The sequence below is a fragment of the Anthonomus grandis genome, chromosome 9, assembly GCF_022605725.1.
Source record: "Anthonomus grandis grandis chromosome 9, icAntGran1.3, whole genome shotgun sequence".
Classification (NCBI taxonomy): Eukaryota; Metazoa; Arthropoda; class Insecta; order Coleoptera; family Curculionidae; genus Anthonomus; species Anthonomus grandis.
In genome coordinates this window covers 18,907,659-18,931,109 of record NC_065554.1, presented here as the reverse complement: position 1 = coordinate 18,931,109, position 23,451 = coordinate 18,907,659, and the positions used below count along the sequence as shown (strand labels likewise).

General features: G+C 31.8%; 1 long non-coding RNA gene across 2 annotated transcripts in view; it reads right to left on the bottom strand.

Moving 5' to 3' along the window:
• Positions 1-222: 222 nt before the first annotated feature.
• The window catches only part of LOC126740484 (uncharacterized), a 52,114-nt gene continuing 28,885 nt past the window's right edge, over positions 223-23,451 (bottom strand). Inside the window, exon 4 of one of the 2 annotated variants that reach the window (XR_007661919.1) lies at positions 223-500. This is a non-coding gene — a long non-coding RNA (uncharacterized LOC126740484). Of the gene's footprint in view, positions 501-17,305; positions 17,409-23,451 lie in introns of those variants that run through there. The other variant, XR_007661920.1, reaches the window with a different exon arrangement.

Here is a 23,451-nt window from a genome sequence, read left to right as displayed (position 1 = left end):
TTTCTCACACACACCTTTTGCCATCGAGAACATTTTTACCACTATCCTATAGGGTTTTTATACTTATTTTACGCGTAAGCAAATGTATATTTGTATTGCATGTAATAATATTCATTTCAATTCTACTATGATTTATTCAGGGTTCATCTTTTTCTTGGTTATAATTACATTTTTTTTTTTTAGTAATGACACAATTTGAGTTCCAATCAATATTATTTAAGAAGCAACTGCTACAAACTACAAGTCTTTAATAAGTAAATAAAATTTATAAAATTTAAATTAATTCCGCTTCCGTCGTTGGCCGTCCTCTGTAACGTTTAAGAGAACATGACAGCCGATTTGGGCCTAATTCGTCTGACAAAACCCGACCGAAAAACCGTCACTTCGCCGCTTTCGCATGGCCGCTCGACGAAAAATATTATGGAATTCATTAGGGCCATTTTAATTATTATTGTTATTGTGTGTTGCATCAGTGGCGTTGCATTAGGACTCTTGAATACCTAAAAAAAATAATTCTGTTTTTCAAATAAGAAATGCAATATGCAAATATAATTTCAGATACGGAGCGAGATAAGGGTAACATGAAATGAGGATGCACTCACTCATCTTACAATATTACATTCAGACCATTAATTTTCAAGAAATAGATGTCAAATTTTCACAAGTGAAAAAACTTTTAGTATAACGAACTTTCTTTTTCTATCTGAACAATAAAATCCAAAATTCTTTTTTAAACGTTTTTGGAAAAGAGTGCCTATACACCACTGGTTTTCGACATACATGTTACATAATGATTTCTTTTGAGAGTCTACGGTTTTCTGTAATGTGATGTTTATGCCCACCGAAAAAAAAACCAAATTAGTTGAAAAAATTATTATATTTTGACGCGACAGTAGTGAATTGAATCAAATTGTAAATTTTTTTAGCAGTCACAGTTCTTACCATATGACCCAATATATGTGTAAAAATCAGATCTGGCATCTCTGATATCAACATATTGGTGTCTATTTGACAGATAAACAACGATTAAATAAACTAAATTATCAGGCACATTATTGTGGTAAAGTGACTTAACAATAAAATTATGCTTAACCCTTAGACCTTATTCAATTTTGCTTTCAATTACTTCAATTTGTTTTTTTCATTTAAAGCATTATGAACAAATTGACAAAAGTTAATTTGTGAATTTGTTCATAAAATTAAGATTTATGCTATATGGTAAAAACACATTCATTTAAGAACTGTAGTAGTTTAATGCTTCATTTTTAAAACCTTTTTTAAATAAGGGAAAGCCAGGTTGTAGGATAAACTAAAGACCTTATGATTGCAGATGTACCAAAAGAATATCATTACAGCCTTTAATTATATATGCTGGTAATACATCAGGAGCTACAGTTATATTGCGCTTTTATTTATTAATAGCATCATTTATATTATTTTTGCTTAAAGTCCAGTTGCAGAAATAATTTTTAGATCAAAATTTTTTTTGTTCTATAGAAATGTCAGTAAGAAAAACAAAACAAAAGTAAAGAGCAAATATTTTTGCAATATTTTTAGCTCCAGTTGCAATGTGAGTACCATAGTAAACTGGTACAGGAATATCTGTATTATTTTTTTTATTTCGAATAATAGACCAAAATAAATTTTTTTTTGAAAATTCAAAAGTCATGCAAGTTTTAAAATAATAGATGGACGTCATTTTTTGCAAAAAAAAGTGGGAAAAGTATGTTTTGCGATACATGTAGTTGAAGGTAAAAGTTACCATTTAAAGATACCTAAAACACCCTTTATATCACTACTGTGATTAAAAACAAAATGGCAGCCTAATAAACGTAAAGAATATGTAAAAACCCTTTTTCAAATTTAAAATGTAATTAATTTTAATGATATGTGGGTTTTAAAGGTAGAATTAAAAACTTTACGATTCCAAAATAGGACCGGATTAAGAGGAAACATTTTGGGAAAGAAGCAGAAGAAAAATGCTGGAATTTTGAATTATGTGACAATAAAGGATATTGTTATTCCTATTATTAATATGGAATTATAATAAAACAATTTTAGACATTCAAATTAATTTACTTCCCCAGCTTAGAAAATCGATTTAACACTTCTTTCGATGTAGCCTTAATATCTAAGAGTCCATATAATCGTTGAGCCTATTCTGAAGTTTTATACTTAATCACTAGTACAGAGTGGCTAGAAGGCTTACTCACATTATATAATAAAAATTGAACGTAGTAGTTATCATGAAATTGATTGATTTTTTTATGTTACAGGAAATTAAACAAAATAGAAATAGCACCATATCAGAGGCAATTTTTCAAAATATCTAAATAGAGGAAAGAGTGGAAACCCAGCAGCGAAAACGAAAAAATATATATTTAAAGTAGAAAAACGTCAAACATCAGGTAATTTTGAAACCACTGATACTAGCAAAACCGAAGAACCATTAGGAAATACCGTTGATTAAGTAGAGGATCGTCGTAGTTAACTGCTGTCAAACAGTTCTAGTAGCAGATTGCCAACACCAACCATATGCATCTCGTGAACGACAAAACGAATGATTTATGTTGTAAATTGTTAAATAATTATACAAAAATTAGATTTCACAAATAGCGTCCAAGGCGATGAAGATCCAGGTAAAATATATATTCTATTACTTTTATCTGAATATAAAAAACTAAATTCTTTCGCTGGAACTCTTTAGAAATCTACAACGCAGGCGAAGCTCCAACTCAGTACCAAGTCTATTGAATACTCTGTCACCCGTGAATTAAACGTTATCATGAAGTTTCTAAATTACATATTTTCTTTTAATAAGTAAGGTCGCAAGATTTTTAGCAACTCGTCAAAAGATATATTTGATAATCGGTAATATTTCAAAAAATTATCATAACATAGACCAATATTTTTGGAAAATCTTTGAAATTTTTCAGTTGATTCGCGATGAGAAAAGAAGATATTGATTCAGTGATTGAGATTCCCTGGCCCTCTTAATATTCCCTTCTCTCATAATAGCGGAATTGCTTTTTTTTCCAAAATTTTGCGGGACATCTTATTGAGCTTACGAAACGCAGTAGACTGACAGTATGACCAGTCGATCCGATGCGGTTAACACGCAGGCATTTCGACCGCCTCAGCGATAACGCATAGTGTGGCCCCAGCCTTAGTAGACGGAACCGAGTTTTGGTAACTAAGTATTTTGTTCTATTGGGATAATTTTTCGTCTACCTTGTTAAAAAATTCTGAAATTGGATTGCCACAACCAACATTTTTAGTTGGTGCTGGTTTTTTAAAAAATTAGGGTTTATCGAACTAATTGCGGTTTTGGTGGTATTGATTCTCTTAACTTTAAGGACTCATCAGTTGGCCTCCTGCTTTGGTAGGTATCAAAAGTCTCATAATGGTGTGACCATACTTACCAAGGATGTTCGCTACTCATCACTTAATCTGGAAGAGTTTTCAACAGAACAGCATTGTCAGAATACAGATATTTTTCTTAAAGATTTGCATATTCTGGTTATTATATTATTCTAAAGGGGAGACCTTTCTGGACAAATTTTTATCTATTTATTGACACTTTGATATTGGTCCAAATTGATTTTTTTTATATATCTCTATATCACTTTAATGTTTCATTTCATATTAACAGTGAAATAACTCTAGATGTAATAAATGCCTTTTATATGCTAGACTTACACCTGACAGTAAATTTCAGTATTCGGCCAAATTCCCAGATTGATATATTTCTACAAACTTGTTTGAAGGTTTTTAGGATCCAACACAGCTTGATTTCTACTACCTTTCAGATCCCTGTGGCCTTTTTCTATTTACCTTGTATTCTAACCTTAAGAAGTGGAGTTTTATCGATGATTATGAAATAGATATTGATGATAAGGTTCGAATTCTCTTGAGGGCTATTCCTGATATAGATTTATATTTTCCTTTAAAACCAGGGCTAAACACTCATATTGAAAGCAGTGGAAGGGCCAAAGATAACTGGCCAACATGTCTCGGAGATCCGTAAAAATGTATCCAAATCAACTTATTTTATTCGGAGTTTTTCATCTTGTACCTCTTGAAAATCCTTTACAATGTAAGGCGCTTACAAGCCTTTCAAAATTATTTCACCGCGAAAATTACCTATGCCATTCTGGAATAGGGACATTCTGCGCATACCCACAATATCTTTGGCTTAGAAAGGAAATGTGTCAGAATGATTGCCGCCAGATTTTTCTTCAGCTGAGGTTCATATCTGACCCGTAACAGTGCTAACTTGGCATACATTTTTTAACACTCTTTCCTCAAGTTTAAACAAAATACTATTTATGTTAAAAACATGTATTTTATTAGTATAGTGTCCAATTATACTTTGAAGCTTTTTTTTGATATGACTTTTCCTTTTGACTTGAAAAATGCTTTGCATATTTCTTAGCAATAAACATTTGAATTTGATGGTAATGACAAGACAAAGATTATTATAGTGTTCTAATTGGTAGTTACAATTTCTTTTTTTTTAAATAGAAAATATGTCAGTTTCCATGATCATCTTACACACTTTTGTAGCACATAAAAAATAACTATTTTATTATATTTTTTAAACTAGGACTTGTTCGCCTTTCTAAAAGCGTCACTTTTACCTCAAAAGCTAGTTAACTTTCTGTTGTAATAAATTGATATATACAAGTGCAAAGCTTGTTGGCCGAATTTTGATAGCTAAAAAAGTTGTAGTAAGCCTGGAAGTATACGAAAAAGTTCTAGCCTGCATCTGAAGATGGTAATATGGTTAGTATCAAAACATGTGTAAATAGTTATTTTTTTAATTTCTTCTTTAGTTTTGGTTGCCTTGCCCTGAAGAAGCCAATGAACAAAAATATGTACGAGCAAGTACCATTAATTTTAATTGGTTTACTTATTTAAACTTATTTAGACCTTTTTCTAAAACGCTATATAATATTAATTTTCAAACGTTTATCAAGATGTGACATCTAAATTTAAAAAAAATAAAAAATAAAGAAATATGGCATAAGATACTGGCAGACATCAGACGTGCACCCCCTATTGATTTAATATTAATGCGGTAAGGCGGTTCTGTTTAATGGCCGTGTCTAGACAAATGTTTCCGAAAAGGTGGCGATCTTTATCCGTTTTGACCTTTGGGGCACCAAAACAACACGTCGATCATAGATAGCACGATTTTAATGAACCATTTACCGTTTTTCATTAGCACGGATCATTTTAATTGAAACAAAAATATAAACTAGTCATAATATAAACACATATACGGGATATTAACGTATTCTTTAAGCACCTCTGGTAGTTTTTGTTATATTTTTAAAAGCTATTGGCTGCGATTCTTTAATACTTTTACAAAGTTGCCGTTATAAGGAAAAGTCTAAACTATTTAAATCAGAAAGTTTTGGGATCTACCACGCCCATGGTCAGTTAAAAAATTTTATTTGGGTCTCTATATTTTGAAATACAAAACGTATCATAACAGAGGTAGGAAATCCAATCAACGTCTCAAAGATGGCCTCTGGGAATCTTTTTAGAACATTCCAGGACAATTTATTATTTTGAATGTATTGTAATTCCATCATTGATCAAACAATAATATTTTATATAATATTTTAAGAGACACTTTTGCAAGTAATTTAAGATTTTTTAAGAATATTTTGTAAAATTGTTTTAGGAAATATTTTCAATTAACATCCTAAGAGCATTTCATGAATTCATACATGTAATTTGGTAAAATTTCTTGGCAGATCATTTAAGTTTTCAAAGAACTTTCCAATTACATTTGAGGTTATCAGGAATATTTTTTAATAAAGTAAATTCCTCAACTTTAATTAATTAAATTTAAGTAGGACTTACTAAAAACATTCCTTCAGTCAAGAAAACTTTAACTTTGCTAAACTTATTCTATAAAAATTTCACAAATAAAAGTAAAATTTTATGGTCATTACTTCTATTATTACAGGCATTTGCCTTAAATGACTTTATAACGTAAAATAATATTTTTGAAATTTCCTGAAAGATATCTTAATTTAAGTAGGTCTTTAAGGTTTATTCACAAGACTTTCTGATACATTTTACGGAATACACGTGCGTTCTGGAGATGCTAACTTTTTTCACTCTTCGTTTTTTCTGTATTTTTTTAAAACTTCAATGGCAATTTACAAAGAAAAAATTTAAAGTTATTTTATATACAACTAAAAAAATGCTACATATAACTAATGAAGTTATTTAATTAAGGCTAACAGATTATTTTTCCTCTGGGAATATGATTGCTATTATACAGGGTGATTTTCAACCTATGCGCATAAACTTGGGAAATGGTAGATGAAGATTAATAATGGGTACTAATGAGAAAAAAATGTAGTAAAATATTTTTGGTTTCCGAAATAAAGTTAAACAAATGTCAACAGAACGTGTATCAGACGAACTTATTTTGTTTATTAATAACTGATAGTAAACAAGTCATAATGTTTGGAATTTGTTGCTTGGAATCTTAAGCAGTACTTAGTTTGTTGGCTGTGATCGTTTTCGATTGTTATTTTCATACGAACAAAATAAAAGCGTCAAATGTAATGGCGCACATTTTTACAAACGAAGAACTTGTCGATATGGTTTTGGTTTATGGAGAAACGCATCAGAATGCAGTGGCAGCAGTTGATCTATATGCCCAAAGATTTCCCCGAAGATATCACCCAAGACGTGGGGCTTTCTTACGTGTTATTCAGCGGGGTAGAGAAACTGGCAATTTGCGGCCGCGGCCTGGACAAGATGGAGGAGCTATTAGACCTAGGCACATTCTAAATCTGGAGGAGGATATTTTAGAAGTTATCGAAGAACAACCTGGAATTAGCACTAGGACAATTGCAGCGCGATATGGAATATCGCAATCTACAAGTTGGCAAATTTTAAGGCACGAGTTGCTGTACCCGTTTCATGTACAGAGGGTACAAGCCCTACTTCCAAGAGATTTGCCGCTTCGAGTACACTTTTGTGAGTGGTTGTTACATCACCAGCAGTGAAGCCCAAACTTTACTATGAACTTAGTTACGGATGAGGCAAATTTTACGCGCAATGGAATTTTCAACTTTCATAATACTCATTACTGGGCTTTGGAAAATGCGCATATTACACAGAGAACATACTTTCAACAACGTTTTTCTGTAAATGTATGGGCTGGAATTCTGAACAGGATGCTCATCGGACCTTTTATTCTGGAAAATCGTTTGACTGGTGCTCGGTATTTAGAATTTTTGCGCAACAATTTACCAGTGCTCCTTGAAAATGTGAATCTCAACGTTAGGCAGAACATGTGGTTTCTTCATGATGGTGCTTCACCACATTTTTCACGACCAGTGCGACAACATTTAGATCGTGTTCCCCGAACGATGGATAGGCCGTGATGGTCCAGTTGGGTGGCCCCCTGGCTCGCCTGACCTTAATCCATTAGACTTTTATTTGTGGGGTCATATGAAAACAATGGTGTATGTAAACGAAGTTGATACTGAGCAAGAGCTACGACATCGCATAAACGCTGCCAGTGACACGTACAGCCTGGTTTGTCCCATGCATGTACGTCTTCATGGATTCGACGAGCTCAAGTCTGTATCGAAAATAATGGAAACAACTTGGAACAGTTGCTTTAAATGAGTTTAAATTAAACACGTTAAAAAATACACGTTTTTTATTTTTTAAAAATATGGATATCTCCAAAACTAAAAATATTTTACTACTTTTTTTTTTCATTATTACTCATTAGCTATCATTTCCCAAGTTTATGCGCATAGGTTGAAAATCACCCTGTATGAATTAAAAGGCAAAATCTACGGTGACGCAATATAATATAAAAGTTACAAGATTACATGTTTCGCCCAACTAAGGCATCATCAGACCAACTAAAACAAAACACATCACACACCATACTTTTGAGACCTCTTATAAAATTAACATTATATTTTTGAATACCCTGTATATGTTAAAACATGCAAAGCCGGTCTCCAAGACATTCCAAGCTAGGCGTTGCCCACTCTTTGCATAACGAACACCATCATCATCGATATTATATATTATAACTGCCCCATAGAAAATAAAAAATAATAATAAACGTTCAGCGAAATGATCAGAACCGGCACCAATAATACTAAACTAAATAAGTAAATGGCCACCCTGCAATTATTATTAGGAAAAATATGGCACTTGCGATGGAATGCTAAGAAAAACGTCATATTGGCTCATGACCAACTGCTGAGATATTAAAAAAAAATGATAATTTAATATATTATGCTACAGTTGCATTTCTTACATGAATTCAATTAGGGAAATGGGTACTGGTTTACTTAAAAATCTATAATTACCACTAGGTTATAATATTGTACAGAATTTATTATAGGAGTGTGTTTGTGACATACAGAACGTTAATTTTTTTGTTAATCTTTTTACAACACGCATTGAAAGATATGTCTATCTCTCTTGTTTTTCAGTTCCTTTAGAAAGTTCCTCTCTTATTTTTTCAGATGCAATAAATATATAACTATCCAGTGCCTGTCAGTTCTTGATAATTGGTTAATTTTAGCAATTAATATGTGTAGCAAAAACGATATAGAACAGAAACCTCTTTGTCTACTTAGATACTACTAATTCTACTTAGATCTTAAAATATTATCTCTTGCTTTTAGGTTAGAGCTTGGATTTTCCAATTTTTTTTATTGCAACTTTTGGTTTTCACAAGTAATTTATGTTTAAAATCCAATACCAAAATACAAATCTCCTACTAATTTTCTAGAGTTGACCTTAAAATATTTATTATCTTAACTTTTTTCACTTTCTTTTTAAAAGTGTTTCTTTTATTCTTTCTATTTTTGCACCCATGTCCTTGGTCAATTTTTGTCCCATACTAGCTCTGCCTGGTCTTAAAACATGCTTATATTTTGGTTTGACCTTAAGCTTTATATATGCCGCCTTTTTTTGATTTTGTACAATAGTTTTACTTTTACTTTTCCGACACTTATGCTCTTCGCGTCTTTGTCGTCGGCATATGCTAGCAGCAGATATGATCCATTGGCACCGAATACCTGACATTCAATTTTTCTCTTACCTCTTTCTCCAATGCGATATTAAAAAGCGTGGATAATAGTGCGTTTCCCTGTTGTTTTAGACCTGTGCTCATCTGGAGGGCTATCCCTCTGTAGTTTTTACACACCGTTCTATCATATCGTTTTTTGTGTATAGGTATCATAATACTCTTCTTCCAGTAATCAGAAATTTGTTCTTTTTCCCTTATGGTTTTAATGAGGTTTTGCAGCTGTGTTATGATAGTATCGGCATCATATTTAAGAAGTCCAGCTGTAATTAGGTCTCCTTCAGGGGTTTTACTATTTTTTAGTTTATTTATGGCTTTTAAAATTTCCTCTTTAAAAGGTGTCTCATTGAGTTGATCCGTAGCCAGCAGAACAGCCTCCTCCTTATCAGTTCCTCTATCAAGCAATTGATGGAAGTAGTTTTTTCATGTTCGTAATATTTCCACTTTGTCAGTTATTAGATCGCCATTTTCTTAGCAATAGCCTGCAAGATATTATTGGTCCTGGATCTGAATTCTGCTTTCGTAAAGCGTAATTTTTGGGAGAATGATCTGGTGTTTTTTTCCTTCTCTTCTAGTGCAGTTAACTTTCTGTCTTGCCATTCTCTCTTCCTCCTTTTTAACAGTTTTTTTTCTAGGGTTCTTAGTCTTCTGAATCTTTCCTGTTTTCGGCTGTGGGACCTTTTAACCTTTTGGGTCTAGCCGTAATTCTCTTCTCTTCGTAATCTTCATCATACCAGTGATTTTTGTGTTACCTCCTAGGTTTCTCCCGTACCGCCTTTCTAGCCGCCTCTGTTTTGAGACGATTTGCTCGCTTGTTCTTTACTCTACATGTTCTAACTCTAATATTGGCTTTGGCCAGAAAATGATCTGAATAGACATCTGCTTCCGCTGCAGATTCTTGCATCAATTATTTGGTTTCTGGTTACACCATCACTAAATATCCTTGTCATTTTGTGTATATCTTTATTTTCAAACATAGAGAACTCTATTAATAAATTATTTGATGCTGCCACTCTTTGCCCGTTATCATTGGAAGGATTGTGCAGGGCCTGCATGCCTACATTAGGTCTAAGTGCCTCTTCGTGCCCGATTTTAGAATTAAATTCTTCCATGATCAGTCTAATATTTTGTTAAAAAACTTAGGCTAGTTTTCTCTCCACAGTGTCGCAAAACATATCTTTTATACCCTTATCTTTCTCTTCCCTTGGTGCATCATCTATCGGTGCAGTTGTAGAAGTAGACCAAATCTAAACCAAAAGCGTGGTATTTTGGTTATTGTTGATATAGAAAAGTACTGAATGCCGACTATCAGTATGACAACACTTTTATTGCCGCACTTGGTCGATATAGGCTGGGCATGTTCCATGTTTCAATACTTCTTATTTGAGTTATTAATACTATAAAATCCCTTAAAGAAAAAAAAGAGTTTTTTCCTGCTTTTGATATGAGCTTATTGAGTACTTGGTTTAACCAAAACTTGATAGCTTTTAGAAAGTATATTAAAATATGGACTCTGGTCTATATCATATGATACTTCAGTATCTTCATTTTATTTTCAGGTTTGTTTATTCTTTCCATCTACTTGATCCCCAACTTTCTGATTTATCTTTAATTTTTTCATTATTCTTCACATAACGTGCTTTTAATATAGCTCAGTATGATTTAATAATTTAGTTTTTTATTCTCCTTTATAGTTTCTAAAATGCATCACTATTATAAGCTGATTAATTAAACCAAGGTAAATCAGTTTTTCTGAAATCAATCTATTTTGTCTATTAGATTCAAGAGCCATTTTTTTTCTATAAATTATCTGTATGTATGGTATAAAAACTCTAAACTGCTAAATATCTTATTTAAATCAAAGACAATTTAATTCAAATTATATAATTTTATCATCAAATTAGAGTAAATTCTGCCTTCTTTAAGTTTTTTGATTTTAATTGACTTGATTTTAAGTTTTTATTATTAACAGTCTTTCCAATAAATAGTCATATTCTTAAAGTATGTTTTCATAATTTTCTCCTTTTTGGAAACCATTAGTTGCCGCGATCGGTAATCTGGAAAGCTATTACTACTCCCGAAGTTAGCACCTTCTTTAAATGTGTAATATATAAAGCCTCTCACTTATGTTATGTTACACATTGCTTTTAATAGTCTTTTAATAGTAACTTTGCTGGTACATTTGCCAAAATTTCAATAAATTTTCTATTGCAACAAAAGCCTTCTGAAACAAATTAAACGTATATGTATTTAGATCGATTTTAGGCTGGAAAAACTTTTTTCAGGTTGATTTCAGTCTAAAAAGATTTAGAATTCTGGAACTTTTTGAACTAGGCTAGATCAATTTTGATCTGAAAATATTCAGATTTCGGGATCTTATTATACTTCTGGATAATAATAATAATAGCTGAAATGGTAGGGTTTTCCTGAATCCCCAACATCTAAGTGGAGTGCAACATTTAATGCTACACCACGTAGAACCGCGTAACTGATTCTATTATTGACTTCGAAGGACCACAACCATGGGTTGAATTTTATCCCAGGAAAGGCAAAACTTACATTTAAACACACATAAGGTTTACTTCTTTACATCCCTTTAATATTGTAAAAAAAATCGTTTTTACACAACACTAGTTCTTCAAATGCATAATACTTCACACTTATTTACCCAACACTTACGTTTAAGGGTATAGCAAACTTCTAATACTAAAATTACTTCCACTTTTAACAACACTTAAAAAAGCCAATATTTAAACTTTTTACTATTTTTAGAAATTCCGGAAAATATTTCTTATACAGAGATCGAGCACATCGACAGTGTGAGAGATGAATAGCTACTAACTGACTTCCTTCGTGACTGGAGCTGCTTACGTAATCGTTAAGCGCGATTCGTACTTATTCGTGAATAGCGTATTAAGCGCAAATATTTAATTGTGACTTTGACAGTGTTGTGGTTTTCACAACAATAGCTGAAGCGTTTCCTATTCCAAAACATTGTTTTTTTTGTTTTTTGTAATTTTTTTTTGTGTTTTTTACATTCATTATTCTATTAACATAATTTCTTTTTAGTCGACCTATGACTTCTATTGATTTCATATTCTTTTATAATATTATTTGTTGAATAGTTTAATGGTTCTTTAACTTACATATAGTCTTATTAAGTAAAATCATATAAAAACTAATAATAGAGAAAACTAAAAGATTTATCTCTTATCTAAATAAAACTTCTCTTCTTTTATCCTCAAACAATATTATTTTACAAAACATTATATCCGCTCAGTTCAGTACAGTTCTCTAATATTTCTTAATTTTTTTTACTTAAATGTTTAATCTTTGAGCAGTTGCAGAAAATGTTCTGTTAATTTATTCATCTTTATTTTCTATTCTTAGCTTCCTTGTCCATTACTTTTTTAAATATTTTTAAGTATTGACTTTTACTTTTAATTGCTTTTGTTCTTATCCAGTATCTCTGGAAAATTATCAGTAGTTTTGGTCTATATTTAACTCAATGTGTTTCAATTTATTCTTCTGGTATTTTCTTTGGCATTTCTTAGTTCAAGTCTGATTAAAAAAAGCAAGAAAGTATAGTCAGTTAACATCTAGATATGATTTAATGAAATGTTTTTGTTGAAAAAGAAATAAGATGGTTACAAATAAGTGGGTTACTTCATGATAATAAGAAAGAAATTAAAGGTCTGAAAGAACATATTTAAAATTGTGCTCACAGAATTTAAATAAAGGAGAAAAAACGAAGAGAATAAGAAGAAAAGCAAACAAATAATGCGATTAAGTAATAAAAATATATACATTTTAAATCATTATTGAAAAAAAAATCACAAATTGACTATAACATAACTGGAGAATTACTCAAGCAACAAGATATTAAATCATTTATCTCGCTACGACTACAATTACACGCTCTTTTACACATCAATACCATATTATTAATACGGTAATGAGGTGCATTTGGAAAATAACAAAATGTCAAATTTGCGAAACTCAATTCGCCAATAATTGATCCGTAATAATGGTCGCGGACGTTAAGAAAGTGAAAATTGGCCTAAATTTATCGGTGCAGAAAATTGCTTCTTTCCCTTTAGTATACGTTATCAAAACCTACATACAAAATTAAACAAACGGATTAATTCAGGACTATTAGTTACTGTCCCACACTCTTCCTAAAACTTTCAAATAAAAAAAAATACTCGACTAATTTCAATACGAATTCACTTAAGGGATATTTGTCAAAACGTCAGCGTTCAGGTGCCACATTGTGTTTGTCTAAGAGCTCTGGTATTGTATGTATATTTTATATCCTCTTTCACTAATAATATTTGAATATAATGCCAGCCGGAAAAAATGTGTTCATTTGAATGGCACTTCCCGCTAAAAATACTTAATCGAAACTTACTTGTAAAGGCAAGACCCGCAAGACGAAAGTTTAGTAGAAGGAAGGTTAGGCTTTATTGAACGGTAAGTTGAATATTGAAATTTACATTTAATTAACTTGCCAGGCGACTACAAAATAGTTTCATTAGCTTAAAAGAATAACAGTTAGTTAAGGATATTAAAAAATTAATTATTATTTCGGGTGTTCACAAGATTTTATATGAATTGATGAGCTTTTCATATACAATTGACCTTTCCTTGAACTGCCTGTAAGCAATATTTAATTTTTCTCTTCTACGTAGTTGAAAGGAAAATGTAAAGTCGTAGACTGCTCTTAGGGTTTTTTTAAATTACCCAGTCAATTATTGATCATTTCAACTGCCTCTAAGAAATTTTCAAACTTTCCTAGTTAAAAAAGAAAGATGAAGCTTTACTTTTAAAACAATTCTGAAATTTTTTTTTATTTCTTCGTCGCAAACATTCATTACGAGACAGTTTTACAACTAACCAAAACTCTCTATTTTAGTCTCGGCACGTATTTCGCTAGCAATGATAGCATCTTCAGGAAAAGATTAAAACTTAAGAAACCTAATTAGTCGAATTTACACTTTATTCCCAAATTCTTATTTTTTTCCCGAAACATCATTTTATTCCCATACTTCTCTAATTCTGAGGATGAGAGAGGGATATATAAATGAGAATTCGACTTTTCCACCTTTTTCTATATCATCGCATCATTTTCTTAATGGTATCTGGATGATCTAGAAATAGTATTTTTCTCCCTTAATTTGTCAGATTTTAACCGAAAAACATCACTTTAGTCTCATGCTCTTCTATTCTGAGACTGAGATAGGGATATATAAATGAGCGTTCGACTTTTCCACCTTTTTCTATATCATCGCATCATTTTCTTAATGGTGTCGAGATAATCAGGAAATAGTATTTTTCTTCCTTAATTTGTCAGATAATAACGGAAAAACATCACTTTATTTCCACACACAGTTCTCTAATTCTGAGACTGAGATAGGGATATATAAATGAGAATAATTGGGCTTTTCCACCTTTCTCTATATCATTACATCATTTTCTTAATAGTGTCTGGATAGCCTGGAAATAGTGTTTTTTTTCTTGTAGTTTGTCAGATTATAAACGATCAAATCACTTTATTTCCACACTATTTAATTCTGAGACTAATAAGTAATTCTCATGAATGTAAATTCGACTTTTTCACCTTTTTCTATATCATCGTCACTTTTCTCTAGTTGGATATGTTGTCAAAATGAATATAGCATTTTGCAATTAATAATTGACTTAAGCAATCTCACAAACCAATTTTCATTCATTAAAGGACTGTATCATTCTTGGATTTGCTTGAAAGTGTTTATGATGTATGTAGTGTATAAGGAGTACCATCATCTAATTTCTTTAGTAAGGCTCTAGTCCTGTCTGCTAGTCAATATTATTCCTCTTCCATTTTCAAAACGAATTTTACTTCAAAAGACTTCATTTAAAAGAAAAGTATTTAATTTTTTTATGTTTAAAAAAGAAGAAAATAAGCTACTTGTAAAACACATTGGCTGATCTTCCTTTGGTGGTGTATCTATACATTTCTTAAACTAAAAGTGATATGCTTCATGAATTTATGCTTTACATCACCATAACATACCATGAAGAAAAAATTATATTTCTAGATGAGACTTAGGATATTTGCCTTTTTAATTTGTATATGAGATTTTATTATGGAACTAATATGATTAGGGACTAGAAGAATCTGATGATAGTTCAAAAAAAATTTAATTAGTCCTGGTGTTTTCGTTTCTAAAATAAGATATAGTGATAATAAGAAGGTAGGCTAGTGATTCTTCCATTCAAAGAGGTATAAAAGAAAGTTTATGCAAATCAGAGGATCGTTTAACTAAGCTTTTCTTAGGTGATAAAACAGATATTGATTATTGAAATGGTAATATTCGTATTTTGTTATTCATAATAAATCTGATGATCATTAAATGTATTGCCTGTTTCAAAACTTTATGTGGAATTCTTGCTACTGTCTGAGCTTTATTGTTTAAATAATAAAAAATTAAAATGATGTAAAAGTGCTCATTTTGTTCCTCAAGCTGTCAAAATATGAAAAACTACATCATATTTTTCTGCGGTTTACTTAAAAGTATAGTGATTTTTTATAACCAGTTTCTCCGTGTGCTGACGTGTAGTTTTTTTATCAAGATAACTCCATCTTGATTGCGAACCTAGTTTATTGCAATATGCCAAGACCAAAATGAGGAAAAAAGGAAAATCAAAAACCAGTTTCATTATAATCCTCGTTTTGTATGGTGCTGCAAGGTTTGATTTTACCTTTTTAGGTTTGATTTTGTTCTTTTTATTAAAATGCATAATTTTTAATATTAATTAGTTCTTCTGTAAAATGATTCATGGGCTTCATAACAGAAAGGTAAAGTTCTTAAGTGTCCCTCAAAATCAAGATATAAACCTGGGTCAACTCAGTAGTTACAATACAATTCAATGATCATCTGGATAAACTTGTCGTCAAGAAATCATCACTAAAAATACAGTTGAAGAGCATTTACAAAGTTATGTCTAGTCTGATTTTCTTTTTCCGCAAGAATATAGAGTATTTGTTCACCAGTCACTGAAATATCAAGCTAAATATTGAGTAACGCTAACCCATTGGGCCATTCTTCTCCAGTCTTCTTAAGCATCTATTACACAAAGCGAGATTACTAGCCAGTCGCCGGCGAGTAAAATTTAAAGCGAGTGAGCGAGTTAGAACACGCTCAGCGAGCGCAAACTACACAGGGCTAGTTAAGTCGCTTTACTCGCAGGGTATTGAATTTTGGAAGTTGTTTCTTTTGTATTTTTCGTTCGAAAATTCAAAATGTCTGTTAAATGGAATAGTAATCAAATTATAGAGTTTTTAAAAATTTATAAACAATTTCCAGTATTAAGGAATATTAAACACAAAGATTATCTGAATATTAAACTGAAAGACGTTTTATTAGAGCATGTGTGAACAATTAGATGATAAAGGGCTTCTAAAAGGAATGCATGGAAAACAATTGAAGAACAAAATTAAAAATTTGAAAGATGTGTTTCATGAAGAACTGGCCAAAATAGAACGAAGCAAAAAAAGTGGCTGTGGAACAGAAGACATTTTGTTGACAATTCAACTTGGTGAGTACATTTTAGAGCTAGATATTTTTTATCTTTACATACGTAATCATACGTTTTGGGCAAAATTACGTTGGAAAATAAATTGTATTTACTTAAAAATATAAAAAAATATTATTCAAGTTAATATATTCAAGTCAATCGCACTTTTTTCCATTGCCACGGTAAAAGATTTTTTTCCATAAAATACTTGGCGTATGTGCGTCTTACTTCCTCTGCGGAATTTTTGTAATTATTACTTTCCAAATGACTAACCGATGACAGATTATGCACGTGGTTTCTCCATTGTCCAAAAGTAATATTTTCCGTGTTCAGATCCTCTCTATCCACAGCATTATTAGGAAAATAAGTATCGGCGCTGCTTTTTCTCAGCCAGTTGTGGAGACTACATGCTGCCATAACATTGTCAATTGTTGCTTCTTTTAATTGAATTGGTGAGTGTTGAAGAGTGTTATTTTCCATAGCGATGTTTAAAGTACTATCTCTAAATATTGCACTGTCATTAGCTCGGCCGTTTGCTCCAATATCAATGTAAATAAAGCAATAATCTGCGTCCACCATTGCAAATAACACTATACTATAGGTTTTTTTTGTAATTAAAGTACACTGACCCAGACCTGGGAGGTTTTTTAATCAGAACGTGCTTGCCATCAATCGCTCCATAACATCTCGGGAAATTCCAATGAAGAAGAAAATTGCTTTGTATTTTTTTCCATTCATTGCTTGTTGTAGGCATCTGGAAGAAAAATATTAAATATTTTAGAAAATTTGTTTACTTCTTAAATCAAGCAAAAAGTAAACACATTTTTTATAGATTTATTCTAATTTTTTTAGACTCTACCCAGTACACAGAATATATCTGAGGAAGTCTCAAACTCTCAGATGAAGAACCCGATACACCGCCCAATGAACAAAATGTAAAACTCTCACAGGCGATGGGACCTCCTAAACCTAAAAAAAAGGGTGAAAAAACAAGCAGATCCAGAAATTGCAGATGCAGTCGGTCAGTTAAATAGAATTGCTAAAAATGTATCACAGGTAAAACTGTACGACGACTTTGGGAAGTATGTAGCTGCAGAGTTACGTCTATTGCCGCAACGTCAGGCTATTTTATTGCAGCAAGAAATCCAGAATTCTATTGCACGTGTGAAGCTAATCTGTATAGAAAACAATAACCAAATAAATACTTACTACGGAGAACCCCTTCAACAGCAAACTTCTTCATCGTCATCCTCCCCAAGTGATCCCAGCCCTGCCTCAACCACATATGAAACACATACCTAAACCCAAAATAACGAAGATAACGGATATGGTCACGATGTTCTTTATCAAGCACTTATAAATACATTTTCGGCACAAGTTTAATTCTTAATAAATAAATAATATTTTTTATAAATAAGTAACTTGTTTCATACACAGTGTGTGAAAAATAAATTGATTATTAAGTTATTATTACCTTTATATATGGCTTTAGAACCTGACAAATTACTGCAAGTACTTCGGGTACAAACAGTGACATTGTACATTCAGGCACTCGGAATAAATATTCTAGTGATTTAAACGAATCACCAGTTGCCAAAAAGCGCAGAGTTATTTCTAGTTTTGTAGCAGTTGGTATCGCCACCTTATTTTTGTATTTTTTTTTGCGGATTGCTTCGTCAACCATTTGTAATAAATTATTAAACTATTCATTGCTCATTCTCAAAACATTCCTGTACGCCACAGGATCTTCATCCTTTAATTGTTTCAATAAAATATTAGAAGCCCCATATGTGTCTCATTTTAAAAGCCAATTCCTGAATTACACCCGTCTTGCTTTTCTTTTTTTCTGGTTTAACTTTTCTTGAAGTTTTTTCCTAATTAAAAGGCTCTCAACAACAATTCCTGCACGCACTATATCCGCCATTTTATTCAACTAGTACTAGTCCTGTTTTAAATTACACATAGCGTTTTCACTCGCCAGAGAGAGAAATCGCGAGCGAGTAGCGAGAAAAGTAGGCCAGTGTTCCACTTTACTCGCTGGGAAAAAGCGAGCCGCGAGTTTACTAGCAGCCGCGATTACATTTGGCGACTTTTATAGCAGCAAGTAAATTCGCCGGCGACTGGCTAGTAATCTCGCCCTGTGTAATAGATGCTTAATGCTAATACGTCTTCGATATTTGTAAAATTAAATATGATCGTTCACTTGAAACTACTGTGACTGGTAGATTTGTTTGTAAAACTCCACACCGAGCAAGAGTTTCGAGAAATGTTTTTAGTCGCTCCCTGAAAACAAGTTTCATTTAACACCTTTCGATATTTTTAGATCGGATTTTATTTCTTCAGTAGTCTCAGTTAACTCATTTAACCATACTTCTTTGACAACAAAAATGATCTTGTCCAATCCAACTTTATCAATTTCTGCACATTTTGCTGGGACAACATTTTGTATTTTGGAAAGCAGATCTCGTTGCTTTAAAAATTTCGATTCCAGCTCTTCAGATAAGGGTACTTGTTTAAGAATAGAATGTAGATCGAACGCCTATAGTACTTTTAGGATTTCCAGCATAGTTGTCTCTACTTTTCTGACGTTTTGCTTAGCGAGAAACAGTCAGCACGGTATCAATCGATTCAGCAATATATGTCGCTGATTCGAAAATTTCGCAAAATGTTACGTCTGCTTTGATACGTAGGTCCTTTCTATTTCTTTCCTATTTCATCATGGAGTGTATTCAATGCATTTGCTTAAGTCACAATCTTCTTTTTGTAAATTAAGACTCAAACTTTTAGTTAATTCGAAAATTGGTTTAAGCAATGTCAATGAAATTATGTTCGTTCGTTTGAAGTCACCAAAACAATAAAAGTAAGCGGTCTTTCTTTCAGATGATGAAGTCATTAAAGTCTAAGTAGAAATCAGAAGTTGACTTCGACCTAGCTGAGACTGCCGTTATATAAGTTAGCAAATGATATTTTTATTTGGACAAATCATATGTATTGTTAATAATAACACTGTTTTAACTAATTTCTTGGAAACACTCTTCAATATAATTAAAATTACTCTATATTTATTTAATTCATGATAAATGAGAAACCGCACCTCCCTATCATCAAAACAATCTCTGATGTCTCTTCGGAGCTCAAACCTGGAAACTAGCAGTTAAGCAGCCCATTTCATAAATATACTCATCACCCGAAATAACAGCCTTCTATAAACGGTTCGCTTAACTTAATTGAAAGTTAATTTGTCCCGGTTCAGTTAAAAAAAAGTAGGCGCTACTGTGCTAAGGTAATGATTATGGGTTTAGGCTCGAGGTCGTGCCTCCCGGTACCGCCTCTCGTCTTATTAATTTTAACTTACGTCCGACAGGTGTGTTTATGTTTCTTCTTCTTTTATTATTTTTGCAGTTTCACTTTATGTCTTTCAGTTGATGAATGAAATATCTTTTAAGGGCGGTTACAGCTATCGATAGCTGCTGATTGATATATTTCAGCTATCAACTATTCAACATCAATTCTTTTTTAACTTCAGGTTATCATCTCTATATAAAGGGCGGATCACTGAATGAATTGATTCTTGAATGACAAATTTAGCTCTTATTATTAAAAAACACTTAATTGTTACGGACTATTAACCTAGAAATAAAAAATAGACAGTCTTTCTGAAGGTTTATTGCCTAATACACCGCTGGTACATCCTTGTAGTATTTCAGTACATACATTTTTGGGTTGTAATAATTTTTGAATTCAAATTTCAAAAGGTTCTAGTTACGAGCAAAAAAATTTAAATAAAAAAATTTAGTTTATGGAAGTAAAACAAAAATTTCAAAAAATAAACGAAAATTTAAAAACAGTTAAAAATAGTAACATGTTAGAAAGTGATTGGAGAAATGTAACTTTTAATCCTAATGATTAATATGTCGAATATCATTTGTGAATTTGGAAAGCATTTTAATATAGATTTAAATAGGAATTAAAAGAACAACTCAAATGGTAAATCAAAGCAAATGTAATCAAATATTCATGTTTAAAAAACGACTGGTGATTCCTTGTGTAGGTGGCATCAACAATGGGATCGAGCGGCGTTGCCATGCTTTTTTTTAAATACAGTTGAATATCGACCTCATTAAAGAGTATCTTATCATAGTTGATTTAAAAAAATGTTTGGTTTTTTTATTAAGGGGGAATATTATTACAAATTTTTCTGATATTACAAAGTTCTTTTTTGCAATTTCTACACAGGCATTCTAACTCTGATGCAATTTCTATCTATTGCATATTAGGGGTAATATTAATACTTTTTCGAATCTTTTGAAGATGTACACTCATATTTCACTAAAAAAACTTTTCAAACAAAAGAAAAGAATTTTATTGTTATTTTACAATAATTTGCCACTCTCAGTAAGATCATTGCTTCTTAATAAATTTAAGAAAGTATAGAAAAATCTAGTGTCTAACAGTTTATTTTGGTATTGATAAATAAAGAAAAAATAACTTAATTAATGTACATTCAAATTAAGCTTGCATACCTACACCCATGTTGTCGATATGTGTAAGCTTTTATGTTATTAACACCAATTAATTTCTTTATCTTGTCTTTGCACTTTCCTCGGTCTGCAAACTCAAACATGAAAGTAAATCTCTAAAGGAACTAAAATTGTAATTAAAGATAAATATATTTTTTTTAAATCAAAATTAATTTTGACTTATACAACTAAACAGAATGAAAATACTTTGAGTAATCTAAATCGTAAAATCAAATTGGAGACATTCTCGAAATATTTAGACTCTCTAAAAATTCGTCATACTAATTCATATAAAAAATATGTATTTATGTTATATTTCTGGTATGTCTTTGGGTTATTAGGCATACTATTTTAAAAAAATAAGTTAACATCTATTTTTGATATCACAGGAAGTACCACACTTTAAAAGTATTTACTTGGGTAAAAGGGTAAAAGCATCTACTTGATCAGTTTACACTACCCAAAAAGTCTGAAATTTACAAAAACTTACTTTTCACCAAATCGCACAATATTTTCTTAAGGATGAAAAGCAAATGCGGCAACCGTGCGTCTCCTTATACCAAGCAAGTCAATATATCTTAATTTGCTTATGTTATTTAAATGAGTTGTCTCCGAAGTGTGCCAGGCGAGTTTGCATGTGTCTGAATGCAGCGCCGATTGTATCGGAATACTGCGACCGGACCGGGGGACAAATCGATTCAAATTGCTGAATCTCATTTTGCGTTGCTTCAGTGAGTTAAACTTAAAATTTTAAAATTTATTTACGTAGCTAAACATGATCTTAAAGAAAGAAAAGTAAGACCCATGACTTTAAAGTTCTTTTTTTTTACTCAATAGTCTGTTAATAGTAGATGTATAGATAACTTCCTTAATTTTGAAACAGATAGCTGCAAGATATTTCAGCTGTAGCTTAAAACAGCTTCAGAAGAAAATACATATGTATGGAAATGACTATGATTACCTTAAAAAGTATAGAGATAAATTTATGAAATTTTATTGATTACAAAAGCTTTCTACCTTAAGCTAGTGTAATAATCTTCCACGCTGTAGGATTCCAGCTCAAATAAGAATTAGAATATGTTCCTTTTCAACTCTGAAATTTTTTTGAATAAGTGTAATGATGCATAGGAACATTATACAACACGTTTACACTCTGGGTACTATGATCATGGCTCACCAGAAATCTAACAAATATTTCATTTTTCATTTTATGAATAAAACTCTTTCAAAAATTGATATGGCAGGTAAAGAAAGAAGATAATTCGATTCAATAATGCCTCTGCAGCTTCTCAGTGGTTTAATTTTCGGTATTATTTTGGTAACAGAATAATGCTGTAATAATACCAAGAGGCATCTCACCACTATCTGTGGTATACAGAGTACTCTCGAATAACCTGCTAAATAGACTCCTTTGCGGAAACGTGTATTGAGGAATACCAGAGTGAGCTTCAAAAAGGGAGGGAGACAATAGATCAGATATTTAACGCGAGTCAATTTCTGGAAAAGCAATTCGAATATGCCCAAGCTAGTACCTTTGCTCTATTTTTATACTGTGAACGGGCTTATGACAGCATCTATCGCAAAAGCCTATGGACCATTATGAAAAACTTCGGTTTTACAAATAAACTCTGATAAAGATGTGCATCCTAGAATCCAAAGCCCATGATAAACTTAAGGGCACGTCAGAATTCAGAAACAAACGCACTTTCACTTTTTAACAAAGCTCTAGAATATGTGATAAGAGGGCTTGATGACAAAGATGAGGGTGTAGAAATGGGCAAGACATTCAAGGCGTTAGTATACGTAGACGATTTGGGGATCATGTGCAACGCAAAGAAAGAGCTTAAAAAACCCTATAAACCAATAGAAGAGGATAAGTACCAAAAGTAAAGAAAAAAATTAATATATAAAATTAGATTGAAGAGATGTAAACCTAATAATATTTACTGGATCTTTTGAAAGAGCGAAAGATTTTAGGTACTCGCGTTCACACATAAACGAACCATGGAGGATGTTAGAAAGAAAATATGTAGTCGTAGCTGCCCTAAGCAGTTTGGTTCGACTACGAAATTTACCAAGAAAAGTGAAACTGAAGTTATACAATATAGTAGTGATTCCTGTGGTCCTGTATGGGCGTAAAGATATAGTCCACGCTTATTAGAAAACTATTATAGGATAAGAAACCTCTTACTCTCTTTAGAGAATCAGGATCAGTACAAGATCCAGTAACAACATAGTGGAGGAAACGCATGTGTGGAGGTGTAAGAAAAACGACTA